The 6,176-nt window shown below is 42.6% G+C and overlaps 1 non-coding gene across 1 annotated transcript; it reads right to left on the reverse strand.

The window, feature by feature from the left end:
- Window positions 1-1,320: 1,320 nt before the first annotated feature.
- On the reverse strand, window positions 1,321-1,476 carry LOC112004329 (5.8S ribosomal RNA). The gene has a single exon (XR_002882071.1). It is a non-coding gene; the product is annotated as a 5.8S ribosomal RNA (ribosomal RNA).
- Between the last annotated feature and the right edge of the window lie 4,700 nt (window positions 1,477-6,176).

The following is a 6,176-nucleotide window of genomic DNA, read 5'->3' on the forward strand; positions in this document are numbered from 1 at the left end:
GGGTTATTTACGGTTACAGTTTAGAATAAATAATTGTTGTGTCCCTATCCCTTAACTTTAGGGATAACCAATCATTTTTCAACCCCTATCTTTAAGACTCCTAAATGGTGCAATGATTTTTACCTAAACACCTTTGACCTAGCCCCCTTCAAAAATTTATTATTTTACATACATGTTTGTTGCATCATTATATTATATTATGACAATTATTAAATTTTATTTTTATTTCTGTGGTTCCTATTATGTTGTATACCCTTTATTAGAATTTCAAAACCTATGTTGCATCACTAAGGAATGATGAAATATGGGACAAAGGCAAAATGAATAATAATTTGATGGGGGAAAGAGCCCCTTCAATTGTGTATCTTGTAATCAAGTTTATGAGGGGTTTACATTTAAGGGGGGACTTTAATGGTTATCTGAATACCAATACAGAATCACAAGGAAGTGTGTATGTATTCAATGAATTTATAGCATTGGCCGACAGGCCCATGTAATCTTTGAAATTTCATTGTGATAGGGATAGATCATTGCAATTGTTGGTCTTTAACAAGGAATTCCTTGTAAGTGTAAGTCACGTTGACTACATCCCTGCCCTTTGAAAACAACGCCAATTACTCCTATTGATTGAATGGTTCAGTGAAGTATTTAAATAGTGGCAAAATGGGCAATTTGCAGCCAATGACATCACGAGAAATCTACTAAACCTTAGCATTTAGAGAAATGAGAAGTTGTAACAAGGTTTTTGTAGGTGAACCTGTGGAAAGATCATTATCGAGACCTGTCTAGTAGAATGACTCTCAAACTAGTGACAATTGCCTAGGGACGGGAGGCGGCCTTGCCCTTCGTCCCCACGTGGTTGGGGACTAGTGCGTCTCCCAACCAAAAATCGAACCCTAGCACAGAATGCGCCAAGGAACTTAAAGCAAAAAGCCCCACTAGCGGCCTTGGACATGGTGTGCCGCAGGCATCAACCTATTTTATTTGTTCAAAATGACTCTCGGCAACGAATATTTAGGATCTCGCATCGATGAAGAATGTAGCGACATGCGATACTTGGTGTGAATTGCAAAATCCCATAAATCATTGAGTTTTTGAACACAAGTTGCACCTGAAGCCANGGAACAATGAGCACTCGTTCGGGAACAAGGATTGGTAAAACCACTGATTGTCATGGCGCTTGTCATCGAGGACTCACTTTAAGGCTAACTGTGAGTGCATGCCCATAGGAGGCCAACTTTTGTCCCGTGAATGCACTGTGACCCTTGAAGGGCAAGGATTTTAAGGGGGTGGGGTGGGGTGGGGTGGGGTAACGGTGCATGACATCTGGGTAGACGTGCCTTTGGCCGAATGGCTTCAGGTGCAACTTGTGTTCAAAAACTCAATGATTTATGGGATTTTGCAATTCACACCAAGTATCGCATGTCGCTACATTCTTCATCGATGCGAGATCCTAAATATTCGTTGCCGAGAGTCATTTTGAACAAATAAAATAGGTTGATGCCTGCGGCACACCATGTCCAAGGCCGCTAGGGGCTTTTTGCTTTAAGTTCCTTGGCGCATTCTGTGCTAGGGTTCGATTTTTGGTTGGGAGACGCACTAGTCCCCAACCACGTGGGGACGAAGGGCAAGGCCGCCTCCCGTCCCTAGGCAATTGTCACTAGTTTGAGAGTCATTCTACTAGACAGGTCTCGATAATGATCTTTCCACAGGTTCACCTACAAAAACCTTGTTACAACTTCTCATTTCTCTAAATGCTAAGGTTTAGTAGATTTCTCGTGATGTCATTGGCTGCAAATTGCCCATTTTGCCACTATTTAAATACTTCACTGAACCATTCAATCAATAGGAGTAATTGGCGTTGTTTTCAAAGGGCAGGGATGTAGTCAACGTGACTTACACTTACAAGGAATTCCTTGTTAAAGACCAACAATTGCAATGATCTATCCCTATCACAATGAAATTTCAAAGATTACATGGGCCTGTCGGCCAATGCTATAAATTCATTGAATACATACACACTTCCTTGTGATTCTGTATTGGTATTCAGATAACCATTAAAGTCCCCCCTTAAATGTAAACCCCTCATAAACTTGATTACAAGATACACAATTGAAGGGCTCTTTCCCCCATCAAATTATTATTCATTTTGCCTTTGTCCCATATTTCATCATTCCTTAGTGATGCAACATAGGTTTTGAAATTCTAATAAAGGGTATACAACATAATAGGAACCACAGAAATAAAAATAAAATTTAATAATTGTCATAATATAATATAATGATGCAACAAACATGTATGTAAAATAATAAATTTTTGAAGGGGCTAGGTCAAAGGTGTTTAGGTAAAAATCATTGCACCATTTAGGAGTCTTAAAGATAGGGGTTGAAAAATGATTGGTTATCCCTAAAGTTAAGGATAGGGACACAACAATTATTTATTCTAAACTGTAACCGTAAATAACCCAAAAAGACAGAAAAGAAAAAGAAGGTTCAATTTAAGATGCTTAGAGCATTCACAACCAGAAATGTCATCCTATTCTATTTTACCATCTCAAAAAGCTACCTTAATCAATTATTCCATACCATTTTACAACACACTTAACATCCCAACTTTTATTTTTCCTATTCTACTCATTAAAATAATATATTTACATAATAAAATATATTTCCCAATAATATATCTCCTTTCTCTCATTTTTGTCTCTCTTCCTCCCCTCTCTCTCACTACTGTGAACAAACCCAATGCCCCACATAACCACCATCCAAACCCCACCACCCCACCACTGCTGCACCCATGGAAAAAACTTGCAAAAAAAGCACCAAACCCACAACTCAGATCAAACCGAGCAAACCACATCCACAAGAAAACCCACAACTCAGATCACCAAATCCACCACCAACCACAACCACAACCACATTAAACAGCCACCATAGAGGGGGGGGGGAATTAAGATGGTCCAAACGCAATCGATGGCTACCATCAACCTCCTTGGAAAGACAGGTGCAAACTCCCCCCCCCCCCCAACGCCTTGGAGAGATAGGTACAAACCCTGGACACAACAGTTAAGCGGCTTACCCAATGCAACTAGGAGTTGGAGCAACAGCTAAACCAAAGGAACGAACAACATCCTGAAGATCAGCATAATGGACAAGATAATGAGGAATAGAACGGCAATCACCTCCTAACAGGAAAGGGAGGATCAAGAAGAAAGCAACATCCCCAGCAGGAGAGATGGGCAGGAAGACACCGACCAACTGTTGGAACTAGAAAGTAGCGCAATGCACATGGCACAAGACATGCAGATGATGAAAGAGAAGATGGACATGATGATGAACACCATGAGGGGACGCGTATCCACTAACATGGACTAGCTAGTTTTGCGGACAAACTCACCCTTCACAACGCAAGTAACCTTCTTCCCCCTCCTAGCCAAGTTCCGGATGCCGCAGGTGAAAGCATATGAAAGGTCACGGGACCCTCTCGATCATCTCGATTCATTTAAGACCCTTATGTGCCTACAAGAGGTTTTGGATGAGATCATATGTAGGGCATTCCCCACTACACTTAAGGGACTAGCAAGAGTGTGGTTTAGCAAACTGTCTCCCAATACCGTCTCAACCTTCAAGGAATTGAGCGGACACTTCGTCACCCACTTTATCGGGGGCCAGAGGTACAAGAGATCCTAGCAAGCCTGTTGAACATTAAGCAACGGGAGGATGAAAGCTTGTGATCATACGTGACTCGTTTCAACAAGGAGACCCTTTTGATTGACAAGGTCAACGACAAAGTCTTGGTCACTGCATTCACCAACGAGCTCCAGTCGAGAGAATTCCTTTACTCCATCTACAAGAACGACTCGAAGATGTTGGCTAACATGTTGTACAAGGCCACTGAGTACATGAATGCTAAGGACGCCACAATAGCCCGCAGGGGTAGAACAAAGAAAAAGGAAAGGCAAGACGAACCCTATCAGGATAAAGGAAGAAAGTCTTCACGGACTAATGACCGAAGGGATGACAGGAAACCAAAACCTCCTCCTAGGAGGACTGTCAACTTCACCCCGCTAAACACTCCACTTAACCAAGTTCTCATACAGATAAGGAATGACACGACACTGACTTGGCTGGACAAGCTAAAGGGCGATCCAAACAAAAGACCAAGGAACAAGTATTGCTATTTCCATCAGGACCACAGGCACGACACTTTTGAATGCGATGACCTGAAATAGCAAATAGAAGCCCTCATCAAGCAATGGAAATGACAGCAATTTGTTAGGGGTGGGAAGAACCTGCCGAAGGACCCCGAACCGAACTAACGGGTCAAAGAACGGCCGAGGGCTCTGCTCAAAGAGATAAAAGTGACCATAGGGGGAAGCACAATGGCTAGTTCCTCTAGGAAAGCAAGAAAGACATACTTGCGGATGGTGCAAAACATCCAAAATTTCTAGCTGACTACCAAATATGACTAAGGTTGACAACCTGATCATCAGTTTCATTGAAGATGACGCCCAGCGACTCCACCACCACCATGACAATGCTCTGGTCATCAACCTATCAATTATTGACTTTAATAGTCAACGAGAGTTGGTGGATAATGGGTGCTCGGTGGACATCTTCCACTATCCTACTTTCCAACAAATGAGGATTAACAAGGAGCAGCTCTTGCCTTCGGATACACCACTAGTGGGATTTGGCGGTACCAAGGTCTTCGCCATCGGGACCATCATTCACTAGTGACCACTGACATATGCCCTCAATAGCTCACTGAGGAGATCGGCTTCTTAGTCGCCGATTGCTCCTCTGCCTACGACACCATCATTTAGTAACCTACGCTCAATGCATGGAAAGCAACCATGTCTACGTACCACTTACTAATGAAGTTCCCAACGAAATACAAGATAGGAGAAGCATGTAAAGACCAGATGGCAGCCCGCGAATGCTACATAGCCATATTGGAGATGGACGATCATCTGCAAGCACTAAACATCGAGGAATGAGGGGTTACGATAGAACCAACAGAAGACCTAGAGGAAATCTCTATAGATGACAACTGCCTAGGTCGGATCACCTGCATCGGCACATAGACAAACCCTTTAATCTGTAAAGAACTCACCCTCTTCCTAAAGAACAATGAGGATGTCTTTGCTTAGAGCCATGAGGATATGTCGGGGATTAACCCAAGTATCATGGTTCACAAACTCAATGTGTCTTTATCTTTCCTTCCACCCAATAGAAGAAGAGAGTCTTTGCTAAAGAGATAGACAAGACCATGGTAGAAGAAGTTCACAAGTTGGTAGAAGCGGATTTCATCAGAGAGATGTACTACCTTGATTGGTTGGCCAACGTAGTGATGGTCAAAAAAGGCAAACAGCAAGTGGAGGATGTGTGTAGATTTTACTAACTTAAACAGAGCCTGCCCGAAGGACAGTTACCCACTCCCACATATTGGCCTCTTCGTGGATTCGACAGCAGGACATCAATTACTAAGCTTTATGGACGCATTCTCCAACTATAACCAGATTAGGCTGAATGAAGCCGATTAAGAAAAGACTTCGTTCGTCACGAGCCAAGGGCTCTTTTACTATAATGCCATGTCTTTCAGATTAAAGAATGCAGGAGCGACGTATCAAGGACTTGTGAATAGGATGTTCGTCTTGTAGATTAGACGGAATGTTGAAGTGTACGTAGATGACATGCTGGTAAAGAGCAAGAAGGAAGATCGTCACCTAGACGACCTACGAGAAAAGTTCGAGACTTTCCATCTCTACAACATGAAACTTAATCCCAGCAAATGCATGTTCGGAGTATCGTCAGGAAAGTTTTTGGATTTCATGGTGTCACAATGAGGCGTGAAGGCCAACCTCGACAAAATACAGGCCATATTGGAGATGTCACCTCCAAAAAACATCAAGCTTGAATAGTAGAGTGGTAGCTCTCAACAGATTCATCTCTAGGGCGACAGACAAATGCTTATCATTCTTCAAAACACTAAAAAAGGCCTTTGAATGGACCAATGAATGCCAGAAGGCCTTTGAAGAGCAAAAGATGTACCTTACGTCCCTACCGCTACTCAGTTTGTCTAAGCCCAATAAGGAACTCTCCCTTTACTTGGCCGTATCCCCAACGTCCGTCAATTTAACCCTCATCAAGGAAGAGGACCACATATAGTTACCC

The sequence above is a fragment of the Quercus suber genome, unplaced genomic scaffold (assembly GCF_002906115.3).
Source record: "Quercus suber isolate HL8 unplaced genomic scaffold, Cork oak 2.0 scaffold_585, whole genome shotgun sequence".
NCBI lineage: Eukaryota > Viridiplantae > Streptophyta > Magnoliopsida > Fagales > Fagaceae > Quercus > Quercus suber.